We start from the raw sequence: 26,337 nt of genomic DNA, 5'->3' as shown, positions 1-26,337 counted from the left end.
GAAACATTACTGCTTTAATATAAATGCTTTTTTCTGTAAATAAGTAGCACTGCTAACTACATGAATTACTCAGAGTTCTTATACTTTTCGTGCTTTGCTCACATATTTGTGTTCATGGTGACTTTTGTAATGATGATTGGGTAAATAACCTAATGTCTTCATGCACATACTGTATTAAATACTTTACATACATGAATTATTCTAAAGATTATAGTTTATAAGGAATGTATTATGTACATTTTTAAAATATATTTTTCTAATGGAAAAGAATATTTTTTTAAAAGAATGTAAAAATTTTTAAATAAAATATCTTTTCCCATCAAATATAATTCATATTGTAGAAAATCAAAATATAATGAGCAAAAATACAAACATTATTATACTATTACCAAAGATAAATTACTGTTTATTTTTTAGCATTTAAAAATATGAAAACTAAAAATTAGAGATTAACTTGATCCAACATCCTGTCACTAAGTAGTGAAGCAAGAATTAGAACCCATGTGTGTTTGATTCTAAATTCACCACTTGTTTCATTTTGATCATCTGCCTCCTTAATTGTGTAAGTAGGTATTTGCTAGATATCTCCTGATTGGCTAGGAGGTTATGATTCTTTATCAACACATGAATATGTTGTATGTTTGAAAAGCTAGTTTGCTAGTTATTTGGAACTTGTAAATCTTTTCCCTTAAATACTGTTAAAAGTAAAAGGAGTAAGTATTCAAACTGGTCTACAAGAAAGTGATGCATAATGTAGCTGAACTTGTGTCTAGGATTGTTGTGGTACTAAACAAAGAGCAGGAGGAGTACCTCGAAGAAAGAGTTCTTCCTTTTTTATGCCTCAGGTCATGCATAAGTATATACCTGTTTCCTCTGTATAACTTATCTTTGGAATCTTCCCACTTTTCATGCCTGCAAACCCCCCTCTCCTTCCTGAGTCCCTTATTCCAAGTTTCCATATGCCCAATAATGTTATGCTACTTTAGTCTTCAGCTATGAGATTCTTCCCCAGAGTGCTCTCTCTAGAGTTATCTCTTTTTTTCTCCAGTGGTTTGCCAGATCATCAATATACTGACCTCTGCTACTGGCAGGAGAAAAGCAATCTAAATAAACTCATTCACATTAATGAGTAGTGGTAGCATGGTACAGTCCAAAGAACCTAAGGTTTGGAATCAGGACTTATATTTTAGCAATCTGCTCATCTGTCACTAGTTGTATGACCTTGGGGAATTTAGTTGATCTCAGTGATTCTTAGTCACCTCATTTATAAAATGGGAGTAATAACACTTGCTTATTGGAGCTGTGGTGAGTGAGTGTCAGATGAGATAATGTAGGTTGTGATATGTAAAAAATATAAGTACTGGGCATCATTGATAATAAGTGATGAACTTAACAATTCTCACATAATTATTTGCATTTTTATAAGCTGCTTTATCACCCAACTTAAACTCTGAACTGGCCGAGTTTTTGTTACTTTTGTTTGCGGTACGCGGGCCTCTCACTGTTGTGGCCTCTCCCGTTGTGGGCCACAGGCTCCAGACGCGTAGGCTCAGCGGCCATGGCTCACAGGCCCAGCTGCTCCGCGGCATGTGGGATCTTCCCGGACCGGGGCATGAACCCATATCCCCTGCATCGGCAGGCAGACTCTCAACCAATGCACCACCAGGGAAGCCCTTGTTACTTCTTTTCAGGTGATTCAGAAAGTGGAAAAAACAGAGTTGCAGTAGGAGTCACTTAGGTAAAGCAGGCGAACCTGGCTTGGGGTATATACTTGGGATTGCCTTCCCAAAGCCATTTCTGATTCTTATCCTCCCTTAGGGTCCACCTGGTCTCTAAGAGCTATCTCCCATGCTCACATAGTCAATCAGTCTCTCTCTCCTTCTCCCACCCCCTCCCATGGTAGCTGGGGACAGGAGGACAGGGAGTTTAGAACACTGTTTTTCAAGTTTTAATGTTCATAAGAATCACGTGGAGATCTCACTAAAGTGCATGTTCTAGTTCCGATCATCTGGGATGGGACCTGAGATTCTGATTTTTTTATAAACTTCTTACCCAGGCTTCTAGTATGAGTATTACATTTGGAGTGTGGTTAAAATAAATCACAGATGTTTTTCTGTATACTTTATTTCTAAAGTATATGTATTTTAGAGAATTGCTCACATTTTCATTACAGATAATTTTAAGAATTTCATATTTCCTCCATTTAGTCAAAACTGTTTGCTATCTGAGTAAAGCTTGGAACTCACTAGTTGTCCCAAGGTGATAATGAAGGTAACCAGTACTAGTATAAAGTGGTTATAGAGGAGAACCATTACCAGAGGAAAATGTAACTGATGGTGGTGAGTTTATTCTTTTCATTTTAAAAACTTTGTCAACCGCTGTAACTAATAGTAAATTAAATATGAAATTTAAAATAAAAATAAGTACTGAATCTGTCCAAAGTCATTACATTTTCCTCATATTGCAGATTATTATACATGTTAAAATCACTGATATTGAATAGCCAGTATATTTATAATAAATTAGAATTTTTGTCTTAGGAGAACTGCTAGTTATTAAGTCCTGTTTATTTCTATGATATTAAAATTATATAAATCCATACCATAGAACTCTAGGGAAATGAATGTTGGACTTAAGACAAGGTAAAAGCACCAAGACACAAGGGGGCACTGTCTTACCATAATCTGATTGAATTTAACAGCTTTTTGTTTACTCTTGATGTCTGTCCCAATGAAAGCTTAAACATTTATGTTCCTCTAAATCTGTAATACATAAATCAGCTAAGCTTTCAGAGTTCACAAATCAAATGTGCTCTTAGCAAAATTCAGGAACTTTTCATTGTATTTGGCACGAGTTTGGGAAGAGTGGATGATTTGAAGATTGGAGATGATATAACACATTTAGCTGTTTAGCTCTACTTGTAGGGGGAAAATCAGTGTAAAAACAATTCAGTTGGTTTGGAGAAATATAGTGCCTCTGTTCTGCAGAAAAGAGTTGGGATAAAGATTGAACTGTTACAAGCTGCAGCTGCATTTGCCATCAAATACCAAGTTGGTGCTGATGAATGTTTTGTTTTTATTGTCATGGAAACTTGGAGTCAGAGAATGGATATTCTGTTCATCTGGGAAAATAGCAGTTCCTTGCATAAAACATAAGGACCTTCCAAAGCAGTTCCTAAAATAGATACAGGCTGAATATAATCCAGAAAAGTTGAGGAGGTAAGCGTGGAATAAATGCTATTTATTTTCTGGATCACTTCTGTTCTCAGTACTAAGAATATAACTATATTCACTTATTAAGCTTATTATTTGCTGCTAGAAAGCTGGATTCCATGGAGCATGGTATTTGTTTAACATCAATATGGTAGTTACCCAGCCCTTTGGGAACTGTCTTTATACTTCTTCCTTGATCTTAACATATCTGTTAAGAACTCTAAACTTATATCTTATTAAACAATTGCTTCTGATCCATGAAAGATTTGTTTTCCATTCATGCTACTTACCTGCTATAGTCTTCCATTCAGAATATTTTAAAGCATTTTATATTAGAAAAAAAGTGCTTTATCCAGAATAAGGAACTCTTCCTTGAAATACTAAGATGATTGTATTGCCTGGGGAAAAAAGACAATATAAAATAATTTTTTCTTTATTTTTGGCTGCGTTGAGTCTTCGTTGCTGCGCGCGGGCTTTCTCTTGTGGTGAGCAGGGGCTACTCTTCGTTGCAGTGCACAGGCTTCTTGTGGTGGCTTCTCCTGTTGCGGAGAAGGGGCTCTAGGCCCGTGGGCTTCAGTAGTTGTGGCACACGGGCTCAGTAGTTATGGATCGTGGGCTCTAGGGCACAGGCTCAGTAGTTGTGGCACACAGGCTCAGTTGCTCCACAGCATGTGGGATCTTTCCAGACCAGGGATCTAACCAGTGTCCCCTGCACTGGCAGGCAGATTCTTAACCACTGTGCCACCAGGGAAGTCCCAATATAAAAAAATTTTTTAGGGCTTCCCTGGTGGCGCAGTGGTTGAGAATCCGCCTGCCGATGCAGGGGACACGGGTTCGTGCCCCGGTCCGGGAAGATCCCACATGCCGTGGAGCGGCTGGGCCCGTGAGCCATGGCCACTGAGCCTGCGCGTCCGGAGCCTTTGCTCCGCAAAGGGAGAGGCCACAGCAGTGAGAGGCCCGCGTACCACCAAAAAAAAAAAAAAAAAAATTTTTTTTAAACGTGAAGATTCAAGTAAATCTTTTTGCATATTTTATAAAGTTGTAAATGGAAAGAGGCATAACAGGAACAGAAAATGCAAAGAAATTTTAAATTTCATTTATAGAAAATATACAGCAAAATATAAATATAAGAAATAATAAAATGTAGATAAAGTAGCAACACAAATTAAAGCAGAGTTTCTAAACTTACATTAAGAAAAGGGGAAAATGGTGAGTTATGATGGTTACCAGCTAACTTATTGTATCTCTGCAAGGGAAACAAGACATATCTTATGATTTAATAAAAGATGGTAGAGAAGGAAGGGCTAGAGTAGACTGTTTTTTGTTGTTTTTTTTTTTAATATCATTTTTGGAGTATAATTGCCTTACAATGTTGTGTTTCTGCTGTACAACAAAGTGAATCAGCTATATGTATACATATATCCCCATATCCCCTCCCTCTTGCATCTCCCTCCCACCCTCCCTATCCCACCCCTCAAGGTGGACACAAAGCACCCAGCTGATCTCCCTGTGCTATGCGGCTGCTTCCCACTAGCCATCCATTTTACATTTGGTAGTGTATATATGTCAATGCTATTTTCTCACTTTGTCCCTGTTTCCCCTCCCCTCACCGTGTCCTCAAGTCCGTTCTCTATGTCTGTGTCTTTATTCCTGCCTTGCCACTCAGTTCATCAGTACCGTTTTTTTAGATTCCATATATGTGCATTAGCATGCGGTATTTGTTTTTCTCTTTCTGACTTACTTCACTCTGTATGACAGACTCTAGGTCCATCCACCTCATTATAAATAACTCAATTTTGTTCCTTTTTATGGCTGAGTAATATTCCATTGTATATATGTGTCACATCTTCTTTATCCATACGTCTGTCAGTGGACATTTAGGTTGCTTCCATGCCCTGGTTATTCTAAATAGTGCTGCAGTGAACATGGTGGTACATGTCTCTTTTTTTTTCTTTATTTTTTTTGAGGGAAACATCATTTTATTAACAACCTACATCATTTTATTAACCTACATCCTCCAGCAAGTTAATAATCTGATTTTGTTAAAAATCTTTTGAAGAAATCAATTTTTTTAACATCTTTATTGGAGTATAATTGCTTTACAATGTTGTTAGTTTCTGCTTTATAACAAAGTGAATCAGCTATACATATAGATATATCCCCATATCTCCTCCCTTTTGCCTCTCCGTCCCACCCTCCCCATCCCACCCTGCTAGGTGGTCACAAAGCACCAAGCTGATCTCCCTGTGCTATGTGGCTGCTTCCCACTAGCTATGTATTTTACATTTGGTAGTGTATATATGTCCATGCCACTCTCTCACTTCGTCCCAGCTTACCCTTTCCCCTCCCTTTGTCCTCAAGTCCATTCTCTACGTCTGCATCTTTATTCCTGTCCGGCACCTGTGTTCTTCAGAAACTTTTTTTTTTTTTTTTTTTTTTTTTTAGATTCCATATATATGTGTTAGCATATGGTATTTGTTTTTCTCTTTCTGACTTACTTCACTCTGTATGACAGATTCTAGGTCCATCCACCTCACTACAAATAACTCAATTGTGTTTCTTTTTATGGCTGAGTAATATTCCATTGCCACATCTTCTTTATCCATTCATCTATTGATGGACACTTAGGTTGCATCCATGTCCTGGCTACTGTAAATAGAGCTGCAGTGAACATTGTGGTACATGACTCGTTTTGAATTACGATTTTCTCAAGATATATGCCCAGTAGTGGGATTGCTGGGTCATATGATAGTTGTATATTTAGTTTTCTAAGGAACCTCCATACTGTTCTCCATAGTGGCTTATCAATTTACATTCCCACCAACAGTGCAGGAGGGTTCCCTTTTCTCCACATCCTCTCCAGCATTTATAGTTTGTAGATTTTTTGATGATAGCCATTCTGAGCAGTGTGAGGTGACACCTCATTGGTTTCGATTTGCATTTCTCTAATAATTAGTGATGTTGAGCATCTTTCATGTGTTTGTTGGCAGTCTGTTTGCCTACTTTGGAGAAATGTCTATTTAGGTCTTCTGCCCATTTTTGGATTGGGTTGTTTTTTTGATATTGAGCTGCATGAGCTGCTTGTGTATTTTGGAGATTAATCCTTTGTTAGTTGCCTCATTTGCAAATATTTTCTCCCATTCTGAGGGATGTCTTTTTGTCTTATTTATGGTTTCCTTTGCTGTGTAAAAGCTTTTAAGTTTCATTAGGCCCCATTTGTTTATTTTTAATTTTATGTCCATTACTCTAGCAGAGGTCGAAAAGGATGGTGCTGTAATTTATGTCATAGAGTTTTCTGCCTATGTTTTCCTCTAAGAGTTTTACAGTGTCTGTCCTTACATTTAGGTCTTTGATCCATTCTGAGTTTATTTTTATGTATGGTGTTAGGAAGTGGTCTAATTTCATTCTTTTACATGTAGCTTTCCAGTTTTAGATAGGATAGTCAGAGAAGGCTTCTCCGAGGAGGTAACATTTGAGCAGAGACATGAATGCTCCGGCAGAAAAGCGTTTCATGCAGGGAAGCTAGCGAGTCCAGCAACCTTCAGTAGGGTTTAACTTAGAATATTTAAGGAAAATAACAAAATACAAGTTTATGAACAAGGTTGAAAAGAACAATGTTCAAATGGACTTTAAAGCACTATGATTAACTAGAACATATGACCAGTTTTCTCACATGAGACAGTTCCAGGATTAGAGTGCTAAATCAAAGTTTAAGTTGCCAGGATTTAGGAATCTCTCACAGGAAGAATAGGATTGTTTCAAAATAAAAATTTTAAGTGTGAGTTTTACTGTTACTTAGTATTGGTTTTCAAAATATTATAATGAAATAAGTGTTTTTTATTATTGGATGTAGTCTGATGTAGGCAAGAAGCAATATGTGTCAAAATAAATTGAATATGACTTAGTTTAAGAGTTGAAGAAGCAGTAATCTCTAACAATATAGTCTATGGACCTAGCACGCTCCTGCTGTGCCACTTTGCTGATCCAGAATATAGTTTAATAACAGCAATTTTCACAAATGTTTTAATGCTATATGGTGTCTAGAGCATGTGAGAGTGTATGTGTGTATATATCATAGCACATACAGTAGGATGAGAAATTGAAGGTCTGCACAACAAAATACCTGAGATTGAATTCAGAGAACTAGTCAACATGTCAAAAGAAAATACAGGAGAAACTATGAACTGGACATTGTATTCCATAACTGAACTGATGAGAAAGAATTGGAAAATTGCCAGCTTTTTAACCTTTTAGAAATAACAGTGTGTGTACTTAATACAGGAGATCATATTTTTTAGAGCAGTTTGTTCCATATTCAAATATGTCAGCACACTTAGTGCAATTCAAAGTATTTTAGAAATAAAATTTCCGAGGTTAAAAATTAGAGAACTTCTTTACAATGTCATAAAAACAGAAGTAGTTTAAGAGAGTTTTTAGATTTTCCAAGAGTTTATCAAACCCAGTTTCTATTATGGTATAGTCTAGCTGAGTAGGATATATTTAATTTAGGATATCCAAAATGTAAAGATAGTAACAGGAATTTGTTGTGGTATGTTATCTTCTACCATACGAACTCCTTTGACTAGGTTGTTTTTTTTTTTTTTTTTTTGTCAAAAAGTCTGAGTATTTATGGGAGTCAAGTTTTGCTCTGTTTTACCTTCCTGATCTATAAAAATGCTTTTGCTAGAGAAAGAGTAGGAGAAAAGCATTTTTTTTTCTTTTTTGGGGAGAGGGGCTGGTGGAAGATTTCTAAGAGATATATAAAAAAAACTCAGAAAGTTTCATAGTCCTCATTAAACGGGTTCAGTAGTCCTCATTAAACCATTAGTTTTCAGACATTGGACAATAGGCAGTGCCTGAGAAAAGGAAAAAAATCAAGGTGAGTCCTGCAGTTCTCCATTTTACTCCCTGGAGGAAGATTCCAGGCTACAGCAGTGGGAAGAGGAAATCAAACAGAATCCCGCAGTCTTACTGAGTTGAGGAGACAAAGAATAGGATTCAGAGAAGCCAAGGGTAGGTCAAATTTGCAGGGCAAAAAAGAGGGAGCACAAAGATCTGTAGAGGGGTTCCTCAGTTTTTTTGGCTGAATACTGATCTGTGCATGTGTGAGAGGAAACTTAACTTGAGACCAGGAAGGAATCAGGAAAGGAATAGGCTGAATAATTCCTGAAACTTACACAAAGCTGGGAGTAGTTCTTCTTTCAGCCAACCAAAGTGGAAAGATGTCATAATAAATGGCATTGTGTAGAGTACTCAGAAAGGTATTGTGTTGGTGAGGCTAGATTATCCCTGCGCTAAAGGCTATTCTGGTCCTGCTTTAGCAAAGCTTAAAGGCAATGCTGGAAAAGTATCAAACTGATAACAGTTTGACTTAACTGCTTACCAGAACAAAGTCCAACATTCTTTAAAGGAAAACAACAAAATCTAGCACCTCAAAATGTGAACTTCATAATGTCTGGCATCAAAGCAAAAATTGCTAAGCATGAAAAGAAGCAGGGAACTATATTCTATAACCAGGAGTAAAATTCATCTAGAAACAACAGAGCTGGAAATACAGAGATGATGGAGTTAGCAAATGAATGTATTAAAATGGCTGTTGTAAATATGCTCCATAGCTCAAAAATATAGATGAATATGATGAGAGGAGAAATGAAAGATATAAAAAAGAAAAAAAAGGAAATTCCGGAGCTGAAAAATACAATATCTGAAATGAAAAATACACTGGATGGGATTAACAGCAGATTATTCACTGCAAAATAAAAAATCAGTGAATTTGCAGACATGGAAGCAATCGAAAATGAAGATCAGAGGATATACAGCTTCTATTTAGGGTATAGAGATCTGCAACACATGCCATTTTCACTCTTTATGATGAGAAAAAATGAGAAGCCTGATAAAGTACAAAACTCTTTTTTGAGTCCCTCAGGGAGCTTAAATTACATGGCAGTCATGTGACCTAAATTCCAAGGAGAAATGGTACACATGAACTGTACTACCTGTGGCAAAGCATGGGAGAATAAGGTATCACAACACAAGCAGGTACGAGGAATCAGTGAAAACTTTAAAGTTCAACAGAAGCCCAATTGTTAGGTCAAGGGTTGGCAACATATCACTTTGAAATAACTGGGAGCATCTAACAAAAGAACAGTTCATAAGGGGATTTCACACTCATTCTCAAACTTTTCCTCCTCAAACCTCCACTGAGTACTCACAAGAAAGGTTGGGGTTAGGGCAGGAGACTGAAGAAGATTCCCATTGATAATACAGGCTTGCAGGTGCTGATCCTCTATCATTATGGGCAAAGCAGGAAATGCATGCCAGCTTCCCGGGATCCTAGGTACTTAAGCTGCTTTAAATGGGGCAACAAAGCCTCTTGGCCAAAGGACATAAGCTAAGACACATTGTGATTGGGGGAGGACAGAAAACTCATCTTAGACCTAAGAACCTACACTAAGTACAGGTCTCCTGCCTATCAGAGAGGGGTAAAAATGCCAACCCAAGGTCAACTTTAGGTATGAAGTAGAGTTTTGCTCTTATAGGAAGGAAAGGTGAAGGGAAGGAAAGCAACAGCAGTCTACCACTGGAGGAGGGGCAAAAGCATGGAGAGACACCCCCACTCTGGAGCACAGGTTTATAGGATCTGTTAAAAGCTGAAGATGAAAATCTAACACTCAGAAAAGTCCTACAGCAGCCCAGCCATATGCCAAGCACTAGGCAAAAGCAGCCAATCAATGAAGGGAGTTGAAGCTTCTGGTCAACTAAAGATAACCAAAGCAACAGCAATCATACCCAGCTGAACTCCGGATTAGATTGACTAATTGCCTTACTCTGGAATAGGCACACTCATTTCCAGGCCTAAATGCTATTTACCTCAGTACCTGCTCTTCTACACGTAACATCCTGCATTCAGTCAAAATTATGATTCATGAACATAAGGGGAAAAAAAAAACACATTGTCAAGAGGTAAAATAATCAATAGAATGAGACCTAAAGATGACTCAGATGTTGGAACTATCAGACAAGGACTTTAAAGTAACTCTGGTTAACATATTAAAGGATCTAATGGAAGAAGGTGCACAACATGCACAAATAAATGGAAAATTTTTAGCAGGTAGATGGAGGTAGTAACAGTGAAATTGAAATGTTGGAAATAAAAGACACGATATCAGAGATGAAGAATTCTTTCAGGCTGTCAATAGACAACACAGTTGCAGAAGAAATCAGTAATTTGAATACAGTTAACAAATCCAAACTGAAACAGAAAGAGAAAAAAGTGATAAAAGATCTATGGGACAGGGCTTCCCTGGTGGGGCAGTGGTTGAGAGTCCGCCTGCCGATGCAGGGGACACGGGTTCGTGCCCCAGTCTGGGAAGATCCCACATGCCGCAGAGCGTCTGGGCCCGTGAGCCATGGCCGCTAAGCCTGCACATCCGGAGCCTGTGTTCCACAACGGGAGAGGCCACAACAGTGAGAGGCCCACGTACCGCCAAAAAAAAAAAAAAAAAAAAAAAACAGATCTATGGGACAATGTCAAACAGTCTAATATGTTTGTGATTGAAGTCTCAGATGGAGAAGGAGAGAGAAAATAAATCGTAGATATAAGATTTTTAAAAACAAAACACACACACACACACACACACACACCCGTAGAAGTATATTCCAACTGCTGAAAACCAACAATGAAGAGAAGATCTTGAAGGCAGCTAGAGGCAGAAAAACCATGTATATACAGAGCAATAAAAATAAACTACAGCAGACTTCTTATTAGAGAAGTTGCAAGCATGAAGATGATAGAGTGACATCTCTAAAGTGTTTAAAAAAATAAAACCCTGTCAACCCAGAATTATGCATACATTGAAAATAGATATTTTTTCAGTAAGGACAAGGTAAAAACTTTTTCAGATACATGAAAAGCTGAGAGAATCAATTCCCAGCAGACTTACGCTACAGTAACTGTTAAAGTTCTTCAGGCATAGAGAATGTGACACCAGGCAGAAACTTGGATCTACTCCAGTTTTTTCTGTAAAAGGCCAAATATCATGTATTTTAAGGTTTGTAGGTCAGACAGTCTCTGTCACAGCTACTCATCTCTGCCTTTGTAGCACAACAGCAACCATAGATGATCTCTTTATTCCAATAAAACTTTATTTACAAAATCTGGAAGTAGGCCAGCTTTGGTTCATGGGTTATAGTATGCCAACCCCTGATATATACAAAGAAATGAGGGCTCCAGAAATGGTAAAAATGAAAGTAAGTATAGAAGACATATGTTTCCTCATTTTTAATCATACTATAAAATAACTGTAGGTCTAAGCAAAAATAGTAACACTGTATGTGGGGTATATAAAATATGTAAAAGCAAAAGGCATGACAACAATAACCCAAAGGATTGGAGGGAGGATTTTGGAAGTATACTTTTGTAAGTTTCCTATGCTATTACCTTATTACTTGAAAGTAGACCCTTTTAGCTAAAGATATGTATTATAAATTGAGGGCAAACACTAAAAAAAAAAAAGTCTATAGTAGAGACTAAATGGAGTACTTGCTCCAAAAGCAGACTGAAAAAGAAATAAAGAACAGATGAGACAAATAGAAAACATCTAACAAAAATGATAGATTTAAATCTGACCATATCCATAATCACATTAAATGTAAATAGTCAAAGCACACAGAGGAAAAAGAGATTGGAAAAAAATGTTTTGACTTTTTTATTCTCTATTTTCTAGTGATTTTTGCATTTATTTTAAAGAATAGGTTCTTCCCTACATGAAAATGTTTAAGTAGTGAACATCACATTTGTTTATACACTATGGTAAACCTTCTTACAATGTAACAATGCTAATTCCTCCTTTTTACCTAATAAGGATGGTCTGCCCCCCTGTCCCCCATGAGCTTCAGATAACAACCAAGGTATCTTGAACCAGTGGTTTAGAACTATCAGACCCAAGGTAATCTCCCATAACCATTTTTCCCAACTCCTGGAAAAAAAGGAATAAGCAAGTAAAGGATTACATGCAAACCTGTCTACCCTGTTTCCTCTATGTTATAGAATCTCCAACTCTGTTAAAATTCACTTTAGGATGTCCTTCTTTTATGCTTTCATTTCTTTTTTAATTCTTTACCTCCTTTTTCATGCCTTGCATGCTTTTTTTGGTAAATATCTTTATTTCAGTTTTGAACAGAAGCTTAATTGTTTGTGGCCCAGTGTACAGATTGTGCTAGAGAAATACCCATTCATTAATGCTAAGGGAAGACTGAAGCCATTAGCTTTTAATGAATTTTAATGAAATGAAAGGCATAAAGAATTTTTAAAACTTTGAAAGTATCCACAAGTTCTCTTTAAATTATTTCCCTGGAGTCTACCTACTTCTTCTCTATTTTAAGACTTTTTCCTCAAGCACTGATATTCAAGCACAGGATACACATTCATGGATTTTCCAGTCAGTGCATTTTTCTTTAAAATAATAACTAATATTTAATTAGCCCTTATCTTGTGTTTTTCCCTATTTTAAGCACTTTGTATATTAATACATTTTAACCTCACAAAAACCCAGTGAGGTAAAACTCTTATTATCCTGTTGAAGCACTGAGGCAACTAAGGGACAGAGAGGTTACGTAATAATGTTAGTAAGAAGTGGAGTGGGAATTTAAACCCAGTTAGTCTGCATCCAGAGTCAGAGTCACTGTTTTTAACCACTGCCCCATGCCTCCTCTCTGATTTTATTATTACAATTTTTTCTTTACTTCCTTTATTCTTTAATTTCTTCCTTTGTTTCTCCCTTCAAATATTTTACACAGACATACTTTAACTTGATTTGCCATTTATAATGAGTTGGGTTGTAAAAAAAAAAAAAAAAAAAAAACTCATTTTGAGTAGTTTGACTCACAAATGAACTCTGGATTATAACCCATTGAGAATTAAAGGCAAGCCTTTACCTGTTTTCAAACTACAGAGGTCAGATGGCAGTAAATTGCAGTGTTGGAGGCCACTCAGTGAAAACTGAATGTGTCATATTCTACCCTCAGAGTTCCCATCACATAGCAAGAACCTTATTTAAATCTTAGTAGACCATAATGGGGATTTAAGGCTTTCTTTTGGGCTTTCTCCATCTGTTTTAAGAAAACAGAATAGAATAGTCTCCTTCATTTGCTCCATATCTGTACATTTTCTGTGGTGTACCAAATGTGTTTACCTTCCTACATTGTATCGGTGAAGGGTGTTGTGCCCCAGTGAAAAACCTTATTACCATTTAGAGATTTTTTTTTTTTTTTTTCCACCCCCGGTACGTGGACCTCTCACTGTTGTGGCCCCTCCCGTTGTGGAGCACAGGCTCCAGATGCACAGGCTCAGAGGCCATGGCTCACGGGCCCAGCCGCTCCGCGGCATGTGGGATCTTCCTGGACCGGGGCACGAACCCGTGTCCCCTGCATCGGCAGGCAGATTCTCAACCACTGCGCCACCAGGGAAGCCCTAGGGTTTTTCTTAATTTTAGTAGAATGAAGTCTTAATAATTCTGAGTATATTAACTTCGGTTTCTATATTCAACATACCATATTCATGGTTTAAATATCTCAAAATGTATTAAAGAGATGTTATGATGAACTGACTATATACTTCATTTTTATTTTTTTATTTATATTTTTATATATAAATTTATTTATTTGGGGCTGCATTGGGTCTTCGTTGCTGTGCACGGGCTTTCTCTAGTTGCAGCAAGCGGGGGGCTACTCTTCGTTGCAGTGCGCAGGCTTCTCATTGCGGTGGCTTCTCTTGTTGCAGAGCATGGGCTCTAGGCGCGTGGGCTTCAGTAGTTGTGGCTCGCGGGCTCTAGAGCACAGGCTCAGTCGTTGTGGCACACGGACTTAGTTGCTCTGCGACATGTTGGGATCCTCCCGGACCAGGGCTCGAACCCGTGTCCCCTGAATTGGCAGGCAGATTTTTAACCACTGAGCCACTAGGGAAGCCCTATACTTCATTTTATAACCGTACGTCATCATTATTCCAAAAATCTCTACATTTTTTAGCAGCTTGTCTTCTTCCTTTTAGTACCAGGAGTGCCCGAATTTACATTCTGTCAGAAGAGGGTGACTGATTAATAGCAAAATAGATGAGGATGTCAATTTCATATGATAAAAAACAGAAAGAGATCATCCAGTCCAAACTTACCCCACCCCACCCCATTCTTTAGGTAAAGAAACTGAGGCCCTGGGAAGTTTAATGATTTATGCATATCACACTGCTAATTCACACAGAGACAGGAATAGACCCTCCTAGCTCTCATTTCCATGCTTGTTTCATTTCACTACCCTGTTTCTGATCAGATAGTTGGTGAATGGTGACAGTTCCATTGACTGGGTCCTTTTTTTCTATTCCAGTTCTCGCTGTCAAGGGAAACTAGCTAATTAACAATCATTTATTATCTGCTATTTTAGAACATAGTTCTCTTAAACTGTCTCTCTGCCTCCATGTGGCTGTATGCCATAGATACAGCCATGGACTAGAATCTGTTCCTGGCATGCAAACAACACAAGTCTTGAATTCCAGTCCAGTGTTCTCTGAACAAGTGGCATCTGCCTTCTGGTCCCTGGATGCCATAAAAAAACAGACTCAGACAGTGACCTTGACTGATTAAGGTCACGGTTTAAATTAAAACAGCCAAAATACAGAAAGATGTGAGAAAATCATAGGAATTAACAATAATGAGCTTCATGTTCTGTTTGTCATTGTATGATACAAGAAATTTCTGAGAGAAAACATTCATACAAGGATTTGATGAAAGCAGAGACAGTATGTCAGAAGTAGATTATTTAAGTGTATGATTACCAAGATAGTTTGATAACAATGCTACTCTCTCTTCCCCCAGCCCAGTTTTTTGGTGATGTGATTTTTACCTGATTTTCTTTTTTTCTTTGTTTTTGGGGTAAGAAGAGCAGACAAGATTGAGGTGTGTTGAAGGATTGGCTCAGTAGGATTGGCTAGAAAGTTGTAAAGCATCAGTTGAATTATTTCAAATCCTTTTTTATTTAATAATGGCATAAACATTAAGATACAAAAGTTACCTGATTATTTTTAGAGAACACATATTCACCATGTTTTCTCCTGAAATGCAGCCAAAGATGAAGAGATAATTCCTAGTTCTATAATTTGTTGAATTGCTGTAAAAATGAAATATGTCTTTGTTTCTAAGTTTTAAACAACATAAGGTTGGGGAAATGAGAAAACACACTTAAATTCTGAATCTAAGGCAATCTACAATGCAGTACAGATGTGAATATGTTTTCAGATACAATTTAGAAAAGCAGTTATTAAGTAAAATGTCTGAGAGAAGTGTTTAGATTTTGATCTACCTGTAATGAGTACCTTGGTATGGATTCTGTATATGGCACAATTGGACCATGAAATGGTCCAGAAAGTTTTGATAATGACTAAAATTGATCAAATGTGTTTTCTTATTCTACTCTGTTCATTCATCCCTAATTTCTACCTACCTACTTACCTCACCATCTCATATTGAATCCTGCATTTTAGTATTCTCTCTGAGCATTCCAGTGTCTGAAAGGCAAACTGTTTTGTATGCACCTTCTCATCCTCGTCTATCTGTTTATATTTAATTTGTGAATCTGATTTTTAGGAGGAGGGATGGAGAGAATTGGGAAGGGTAGCTGGATTGGTGAATGTTTGCACCCTGGACTGCTTCATCTCAGGTTTTAGTCTCAAGAAGTCATTTCTGAAGTCTCTTCAAATTGCCCAGGTCTGACTGTGTGTTCTTATCAAGGATAAGGAGATCCTTTATTGGTGCCATAGCAGTTCTGCAGGATTGATTGGGAAGATGCTTATAGCTCTGATGCCTGTCACAGGAAGTTGGTGCAAAGTTAAGATGGAATAAGTGATGAGGTAAAGACTGGGTTAGAAAACTGATTACAACTGGGAACTTGCTAATCACTGACCTCTGTAGGGATCCTCTGGTTTATCACTAATCTCACTCACGCTTGGCATTTTCCTGTGCTGCTGCCTCATCATTCATAGCTGTGTGAGTAATCTGGCACAGAGTGAACAAGAGGGAGGGCATAGAGAGTCCAGCAGCTGTGCTTGTTGGCACTAGATATTTAAATATCTTCAATGTAGCCAGCAGCGTGCTTGGCACAAATGTTAGCCAATAATATTTAAATAAATTGTTGTGAAGAAAATAGGCAAGCATTTATATTTAAAACCCTCCCTCTCTTCCCTTCCCTTAAAAAAAAAAAATCTGTTAGTTTGAGCTCCTTTTTAGATTTTTTTTCCTGTAAGTTTGAACAGGTTGCTACCAGAATGAAGACTGTAGTTCTGATATTTAGCATCATCCTAGGTTCTTTCAGACAAGAATTTCCAACTACTTTATAAGCATTATTAAGTTGTACAGGCCTATGTGAGGTACATGTTACTGAGTTTGTTTTCCTAAGAGTGAGTGGGGCCATTGATGTCAAGTGACTTGTAACTTGCCCAGTTCACTCAGTGAGAGAAATGCAAGAGCCAAGACATGAATCCAGTGATCAGAATTCCTAAGTCTCTGCTTAGATATACTCAATGGCATTACAGATTTCCACACTTGTAGGATAGTATTTTATGTTTCTCCAAGTGGTTACTGTGATTCAAATTATATGAAAACTTCAATAGTGTTCACCCACAAAAAGGGAGGGAAAGCTTCTCTATAAGTAAAGAGGATTAAGTAATTAATGCGTTTTCAGAGATACCCAAGGGGGATAAAACTCATAAAACTGTGATCAACTTTAGATTTGTGCCCAGATATTTAGATTTGCCTATGTAAGGATTTTATATTGTTTCTCTGAAAACTAATATAGAAAAGCTCCATGATTTATATATTGAAATATTTCATTTTGAATCATGGTAATGTTGATCTAGGTAATTTTTGAAAGATCCAGGAATTCTCTTTCTAAGTTAATTAAGCCTTTATCTTTTGAGAAAAGCAGTCTCATGCTGCTCATTTAGAATATAGTGATGCAGTTTTTTATTTAATAGATTTTGAGTTTGAATGTAAATCAATATGCCTGAATGAACATTGAAATAATACTGGCTTTCAGACAAATAGGGAAACTATTTGTTCTAATTTGTTACTCATAAAGTCAACAATTATTTCTTGAGTAATATCTACTCATTGAAATTACTAAATTTTGCTGGAAATTTTCAAGTATTCACTGGACTGCTGCAGAAATAAATGCTGAGCCAGCTACATCTTCCATAATATCTTTTTCTCTGGTCATTCCCTCATAAAAACATTATTTTGCATTGGTAGGAAAAGAGCACATACAGCTAAGAGGGTATTATAGGGCAGGTTTCTCCAGCCAGTAGATTAAGATCTACAAGAGATCTTGAAAATTTATTGTCATATCTCACAGCTTCCTTCAATCACTCCTTGGTATTAACAGGATATCTAGTAGGATGAAGAATACAGCTAGCAGTGCAACCAACAGTGTAAGTAAAGCACCTTTCACAGTGCCTCGCACGTAATAGCTAGTCAGCAAATTCTGACAGCCACCTCAAGTCTTTGAGAGTGAAGAAGAGGCAGTGGAAGCGTCCTGCACTGCTGTGTACCCTAAGGAAGGTTCAGCAAAGGAGCTGGAGAGTTCGTGAGCCAAAGTTGGTCAACAAAGTAATGCCATATCTCCCGGGAAGGGGTGTGCTTTACTTTCCCCACCATACTCTGTCAAATGTGTTGAAAGCAAGTGGGCCACAGTACAAAAGCAGTCATGGATTCTAGAGCACAGCAGCTGGAGCAGTTCCCCAAAGGAACTGACTTCAGGGAGTTAGTTACATTCCCCAAAGTAGGAGTTCTGCAAGGTGTGTTCTCATGGCTGGCACAGCAATTAATTTTTTAAAAATTGTTTTAGGGCTTCCCTGGTGGCGCAGTGGTTGAGAATCCGCCTGCCGATGCAGGGGACACGGGTTCGAGCCCTGGTCCGGGAGGATCCCACATGCCGCGGAGCAACTAAGCCCGTGAGCCATGGCCGCTAGGCCTGCGTGTCCGGAGCCTGTGCTCCGCAACGGGAGAGGCCACAACAGTGAGAGGCCCGCATACCGCAAAAAAAAAAAAAAAAAAAAAAAAAAAAAAATTGTTTTAAACATATACAGACAAACAAATCCCTGCATTGGCCACACAAAACAGTCTCTCAGGATGTCACTATGTAACCTCTGATCTTGTCCAACTTGTTTATTCTTTTAGATTAGGAAACTGAGGCCCAGAAAGACATGATAAGAATAAATACTTTTATAACAGGCACTTGAAGCAAGAGTAACATCATCATGTGCCCTTTGTGAGAACTGAAAAGAATAGCTATTATCTGTGAGTGTAACCAGCATAACTGCCCATGTTCTCATTATACCCACAGCCAACCTCTGGAGTTTGGGCTTTGCTGCCAATTATTTTTTGAACGATTTGTCATCATTCCCTCTTTCAGCTGGAATACACTTCATATGCAGTGCTAAATCAGTTGATTGGTAGAGGCTGCTTGGAGGGCTCCACAGAGAAAAAATTTTATACTGTATTTGGGATCCATTAAATGTCTATGTATATGATTAGAATATAAGAATTGTGTCCTAAACCTCCAATGGAAAATAATGCAGTATAGTATGCTGTTAAGAATTTGGTGTCAGATAGCCCTACATTCTAGTCTTTCAGCTACTTAGTCTGTGACCTTGGGCAAATTATTTTTCCTCATTAGTGAAATGGGGATTTAATAGTACATACCTCAGTGGGTCAGGACAATTAAAGCCATCACTAGCTTTCATCTGGATTATTTCAGTAAGTCTTCTAATTGGTCTTCCTGCTTTCATACTTGTTCCCCCATAATTTGTTCTCCACACAGCAGCCACAGTGATACTTTTAAGATGTGTATCATCTTTTCAATAAAACAGTACTGAAGTCAATTGGATATCCCTATGGGAAAAAGTTGTACCTTGACCCCCTACCAACATACACAAAAACCAAATTCAGATTTAAGTGTGTGAAAGATTAAGCTTTTAGAAGAAAACATAGAAAAATAGATTTGTAACCTTGGAACAGGCAGAGATTCTTAAACAGTGCACACACCAAAGAATGTTAACCATAAAGGGGAAAATGCACAAATTGGACTATGTTAAAATGAAGAATTTATGTTTATCAAAAGACACCATTGGGCTTCCCTGGTGGCGCAGTGGTTGAGAGTCTGCCTGCCAATGCAGGGGACACGGGTTCGTGCCCCGGTCCGGGAAGATCCCACATGCCGCGGAGTGGCTGTGCCCGTGAGCCATGGCCGCTGAGCCTGCGTGTCCAGAGCCTGTGCCCCACAAGGAGAGAGGCCCACGTACGGCAAAAAAAAGAAAAAAAAAAAGTGGACTCCTACAAATCAGCAAGTAAATGACAAATAATCCAATAGGAAAAAAGTGAACAAAAAATGTGAATAACCATTTCACCATAAAATACCTGAATGTTCAATAAACATGAACTCATTGTGATTCACCAGTAGTAACTTGGCTGCTAAAAATGTCTATTAAGTCTCCTACTGCATTAATAAATAGATTTGCAACAAAAGAGCTAAATCATTACACAAATCTCTTTACTAATAAGAATAGCTGGAATGTTATATAATATTCTGCAGAGTTTTTATTTTACTGTTGGAAATTCTATTTTCTGAGAGTTCTCCCTCACCATCCCTACACTTTGGCTTTTTAGTGTTATTCTTAAAATGTGGGTGATACAAAGTAGAAGGCAATCATCAGTGGACCTATTTTTGGTGAGACTCTATGTTCAGAGTAGTACTGCTTTGGGTAGGAGTTGGACTAGGTAACCTCTGAAGTCTCATTGAAAAATGATCTTTCATCCTGGGAAAGGTCATTTGGTCTTACTTGGTATTTATAATTACTCAGAAATGATGTAGGGGTCCTTTAATTCACCTGCACTTCAAGGAGTTTCCAAAATTGGAGTTTACTTTTACCCTGCTTAAAATCTGAACCCTTACAACCAGGGTTCCCAAAATTGGGTGTGGTACATTCCACCAACATTAATGACCTGCCAAGAGGATTCCTGTCATTTCTACTCTTTCCTCCACTCCTCTGGGAGTGGACATGCCTTCAATTTTTGAGGTGAAGTAAGCGTTAGAGATTTCTGGTCATGTTCTTCCTACCCCTCTTTTCTGGGGCTTCCAAGTATTTAGCATAAATTCAGATAGGTTAGGGTAGCGTGATGAATCAAAGATGAAATTTAAAATAATTTTATTTAAGGAAATGAAATCCTGCATTTACGTTTAGAAAAAGCACTTATATAAGTACAGGATAGGATGACTTGGTATCTGTGGTTCAATTTTTTTTTTTTTTTAGTCTAATTTGTGCCCCAAAAGGTAGTATGACTGTTAAAATTTTTAAAAGCCAGTATATTCTTGACGGCACTTATGGAGTAATAAAATGCAGATAGAGTTGTAAAGGAAGGCAGGTTTCCATGTTTCTCTTCTTTTGTGTTTTCTTACATTTCCTTTTCTCTTTGCCATTTTGTGTTTTTATTCCTTACTTTCTATCCCCTTCTTTTTCTTTTGCCAATTAGGGGAAAAGGGCATTTAATTGCTTTTGAAAAAAAAAAAATCAGTGAGCTATCTCTCTATCAGATGAAAGATGGGATCCTCTTTGTAATTGGTTCTCACCACACTGGAAACTTCCAAGACTAGTTAGATTCTCACTGTTTAGGCCTTGGGCAAAGGAAGCGTGTTCAGCCCTGACCTTAGAGTTTACTCAGGTGTTTGATCAACTTGTCCCAATCAGTGCATATCCCTTTTATCCTTGAGACTGATTGTTCTCACAGCCTTGGGATGGCATGATCTGGATCTAAATGAAAACCAATTTGACGACTCTTAAGCTGTACGTAGGGCAGAATACAGTTTATCTCTCAGACCACTTTTGTTTGAAAATCACTTGCCTTATAAGGCTGTATTGGGCTTCCCTGGTGGCGCAGTGGTTGAGAATCCGCCTGCCGATGCAGGGGATGCGGGTTCGTGCCCCGGTCCAGGAGGATCCCACATGTCATGGAGCAGCTGGACCCGTGAGCCATGGCCACTGAGCCTGTGCGTCCGGAGCCTGTGCTCCACAATGGGAGAGGCCACAACAGTGAGAGGCCCGTGTACTGCAAAAACAAAACAAAACAAAAAAAGGCTGTATTGTTCTCACATGGGCCACCTACTCAGAAGACCCATCTTCTGTGAAATGGTGGGTAGTTTCATCTCCACCTTTAGTATGATCAGAAGGTGCCTATTACTCCATTCAGGTTTGAATAGGGGTCTCCTTCCTTGTTCAGTAGGCCTTATGGATTGTGTCAGCCCCAGGCAATTGTCTATCCACTCTTCCGGAACCACCCACAGTGCATTTTGGATCTGAACCTCAGGACGCCTGACCTTAATTGTGAAACTTGTTTTTCATCCAAGTTAGGGTATAAACTTTTCTACTTGTTGACACCTATTAAGGGCACAGGCCTTGGGTCTTCATCTCATAACCCCACCATCTGTCAGATTGACTAACCCATAAATGTTTGATGGAATTTATCAAACTCAGATTCTTCCATCTAGTCAACTCTTGGATATTTGTGATTGGGTTGGGGAGGAATGGGTTGGCAAGGAATGGGAATGAACTGTGCCTGTCAATCCTCAGCCTCAACTTGACTGTTGATTGTGTCCTATGCCAAAAGAATGTAGGTAAAATTATCTTTTGAAGAGTTTTTTATAGACTAATATTAACATTAGTTTGTATTTTTGGAGCTTAGGCAAGCAATGGAGAGTTGCAACTTACTGTTGTGACATGTATGTTTTTGCTACAGAACAAGAAAACTTAGAATTCTTTTTTTTAATTCCAAGAAAATTTGTTATAGTAATGACTGCCTCTAATAGTTCATACATCTTATACAAACAACTGGGTAAAATAATTTCTTGAATCAGTAATTTGCTATTTCTTGAACAATTGTTATGAATCCTGTCCAAATTAGTCAAACTCATCTGTCGTATCTTGAGCATTTCTCAGTTTGGGGTCAGAAAATACTGAGTCTGATTAATGTAAACCATGTAAGTCTAGGTACTTAAAATACTTCTGCATGCAAAATACTTATTTTTGAAATACGTGTTTGGCTTGATATACAAATATGTATGTAAATGTATATCTTTCAATACATGTTGCTCTTCTCCTAGTGTTGAGGTTCTTAGGGTGGAGTCCAGAGACTCCCAGAATGGAAGGAAAATCAGTGAACTTGGACTGGGAAAAAATTGTCATTTTTATTTTTCCAGTCTCCAAGTAAAATTTAGCCTTTCCTTCAATTTTGAATGAGGGTAGCAAAACAGTCCTGATAGTGTCTATGATTTTTGTCACTAATAGAACAGATATTCTTATAGCATAATATAGTTGTTGCAGATATCTTTAAACTGTCATTTATGATTTGAAATTACCATTGTTAATAGGCCTGGTTCTAGATCTTATTATTTAATGTGTTAATTAAAAGGCACATGGGCTTCCCTGGTGGTGCAGTGGTTGAGAGTCTGCCTGCCGATGCAGGGGACACGGGTTCGTGCCCCGGTCCAGGAAGATCCCACATGCCGTGGAGCGGCTGGGCCCGTGAGCCATGGCACTAAGCCTGCGCGTCTGGAGCCTGTGGCCCACAACGGGAGAGGCCACAACAGTGAGAGGCCCGCGTACCACAAAAAAAAAAAAAAAAAAAAAAAAAAAAAGGCACATATATTACTACACAGCAAATTTCTTTAACATTTTAATAACATACCAGTTTACTTTACAATACTACATATTTTGCTTTATATGTTTAAAAACATTATTGTGAAGACTGCCAAAGAGGCCCAGGATGCATACACGCCCACACACAAATAAAACCCCTCTGCTAGAATGTCCCAGTAAACTTTTTATAATATTTTTTCATAGGTGTTTCAAGGGAAATTAGATATACATTTAAGTTACTAATCGTTGTTAAATTGTATTCAGCTGATGTTTACTGTTAAAATTATCCACATACTGTAATTTATGTATAATATTTATGTAAAAGTAGTAATCCCATAATACAGTAGTCAGAAGTTTTTCTTATTTGTCAAACACCTAAGATTAAATTAAGACATAGGATTCATTTTAATTCATGAAAAGGGTTCTTGTGAAAAGTAATTTTGAAGGAATTAAAGATTATTGTCTTTTAAATCTCAGACTGAGGATGCATTATTATATTTCAGGAGTACCCAGACTTCTAAGTCCCTAAGAAATAAATAGTTCCTAACAAATTAAAGGTGAAATAAAAATGTATTTGCATTTTGGAATCTCATTTGAATTAGGTTCATTGTCATTTTAAAAACAAGCTACCAATTTTCCCTTTCAGAAGGAACTTTTACTTTGAAGTTTTTTGTTTTCTTTTTTTGTGTGTGGTACGCGGGCCTCTCACTGTTGTGGCCTCCCCGTTGCGGAGCAGGCTCCAGACGCGCAGGGTCAGTGACCACGGCTCACTGGCCCAGCTGCTCCGTGGCATGTGGAATCCTCCCAGACCGGGGCACGAACCCGTGTCCCCTGCATCAGCAGGCGGACTCTCAACCACTGCGCCACCAGGGAATCCCTACTTTGAAATATTTTGAGCTTATATTAAATGAGTTTTCATTCTCTCTGGTTTGAATATCCTCTGTGAAAAGAAGAAGAAGTTTAGAAATTTTAATAGGCACAGGAAGTAAGTTTTAAAACTTGACATTTTCTTAAACAGTCTATCTGATGGGTAGCCTCCACACAGATACTTAAATTAAGATTGTATTTGAAATCTGTACTTTATTTAAAAACAGACCTAATATTGATCTCTCACTCTGTTCCCTTTTCCACCTCAACAATTTTAAAAAAAGAAAAAAGATTCCTTACTAGTATATTTGAGTGAAAGTATAACAGTTATTGCGTAGTTTCAAGTCTTTACTGGTTGTTTGAGGTAACGTTTCAGGAAGAATTTACAAGGTAAAAAGGATTTGGTGAGTATTTCAACTATTAATAAGTTGATAGTGTATTGTGAATGACAACTCATTGGCATAATCTTTTTTTTTAAACTTTATGGTATTGGTTTAAAATATTACTGTCTCCCAATTCTGTCCTGCCAAGTGTATGAGACATGATTTGTTGTTTTTTCTTTTCATAAATTTATTTATTTTATTTCATTTTATTTTTGGCTGCATTGGGTCTTTGTTGTTGCATGCGGGCTTTCTCTAGTTGTGGTGAGCGGGGGCTGCTCTTCATTGTGGTGTGCAGGCTTCTCATTGCAGTGGCTTCTCTTGTTGCAGAGCACTTGCTCTAGGCACACGGGCTTCAGTAGTTGTGGTGCACAGGCTCAGTAGTTGTGGTGCACAGGCTGAGTTGCTCCGCGGCGTGTGGGATCTTCCCAGACCAGGGCTCGAACCCGTGTCCCCTCCATTGGCAGGCAGGTTCTTAACCACTGCGCCACCAGGGAAGCTCCATGATTTGTCTTTAAAGGCAACATTTTCTTAAAATTAAAGACATATACTGAGAATGATTTTTAACATCTCATAAACTTGTTTAATATAGTTGATTAATAAAGTACTGCCTGCAAAACATAGATGTGGGCTGTTCTTTATTTTTTCCCAGTGATCAGTCTGCCTGTTATGGTGTGTTGGCATATCCCTTCAGTCTCTTCCATATTCTTGGTCTGGCAGGGAGGGGTGTGTGTCAGAATTGCAAATGCATAATCCTTTAAGGATTTTGTGAAGCCACATTCCAAGAGTTGAAGTGTAGAATCTAAAACTGTGAGATATCACCTTGACTTTTATTAGCAGTCTTACTTGTGAAGGATATATTTAAAGAGTTAGAAATGTTTTTCTTTTTAATTTCATATGTATATTTTGCAAGTTAAAATTCTTTACGTAGAACATACTACTTGGTGGTGATAATGTGAGGCAACTAGACCATATTAATTAATCTGTTCTCATAAATCAGCACTTTTATGTGTTGGCATTGCTTCACCTGAAATAGGTGCTTCATCAGGAACAGACAGTAACTGCTTGTTAACACATTTGTTATAATATCCTAACGGGCTCAGAAATTATACTCAATTATTAAAGTGTTTTCTAATAACTAGCTTTGTTATTACAAGAATTATTTTGTATATCTAAAGGTTCGGTAGATGCCAAGTTCAGAGTTGTAAGATTTCTACATCAATTGGCCAGTTGAATACATCAGTGGGGTGCATACATCAATGAAAATGATAGAATATTAGTACATATGTCTCTAAGTTTTTTTAAATTATGCATCCTGTCAGTAACAATTTTGAGCATCCCATCTATGTGTGCAGCTTTTTAAATTAATAAACTGTACATTTTTATATAATCACAAGCTGATATCTCAGTGTATAGTATACAATTACAGTGACTTCATATAGCCTCAGTAATTTAAAATATTTTGGATAACTTGTCAGATTTAATTATTGTGTTTTTTTTTTACCCTGAAATGAAGAAAAAGAATTAGCTCTGCCATTGTCATTTTTACTTGTATCTCTATCTTTGATATTAACATCAAACTGTGATCCTTGCAGAAATCTTTTTAGGCAACATGTCTATTTGTGAAAGACTGTTTAGTTTAAACCTATATACTGTTTGAAAGTTGGCTTTACTGAACTTACTTAAACTCATGTGTATTGAAAAGCAAAGGAGTAAGAACACTGCTGTCAATTGTCAGCACTGTGAGACACCTGCTCTCCCTCTAGAGCTGGCCTATACCATTTCTGATACTTAGCCATCAGCTTTTGAACTGTAAATATAATCTCAACAGGAATTCTTATACATTTTGGGGAAGAGTATAAATTGGCATGACAACTTCAGAGAAAGGTAATACTTATGAAGTTGAAAGTGTGCATTGTTTAACCCAGCAGTTCCACTTCTTTGTGTCTATCCTGGAGAAACTATTATGTGTGTATAGGACATGCAAGGATATTTGTTTAAGCATTATCCATGATAACTAGAAAGAAACGCAGAAACTGTTTTTCTAATTTTCAGTAGGAGAATAGATCAACTGTGGTTTTATTTGAATAATGGGACATTTTATAGCAGTAAAAAATGAATGAACTAGGTGTTTACTTTTAACATATAT

At 37.7% G+C, this 26,337-nt stretch overlaps 1 protein-coding gene across 7 annotated transcripts in view; it reads left to right on the top strand.

Moving 5' to 3' along the window:
- TCF12 (transcription factor 12) overlaps nucleotides 1-26,337 on the top strand; it is a 396,768-nt gene that overhangs the window by 245,896 nt on the left and 124,535 nt on the right. The window lies entirely within an intron of this gene.

This window comes from Kogia breviceps, chromosome 3 (genome assembly GCF_026419965.1).
Source record: "Kogia breviceps isolate mKogBre1 chromosome 3, mKogBre1 haplotype 1, whole genome shotgun sequence".
In the NCBI taxonomy this organism is placed as follows: domain Eukaryota; kingdom Metazoa; phylum Chordata; class Mammalia; order Artiodactyla; family Physeteridae; genus Kogia; species Kogia breviceps.
The sequence above is the reverse complement of the archived record's forward strand: the minus strand, read 5'-3'. Positions and strand labels throughout refer to the sequence as shown.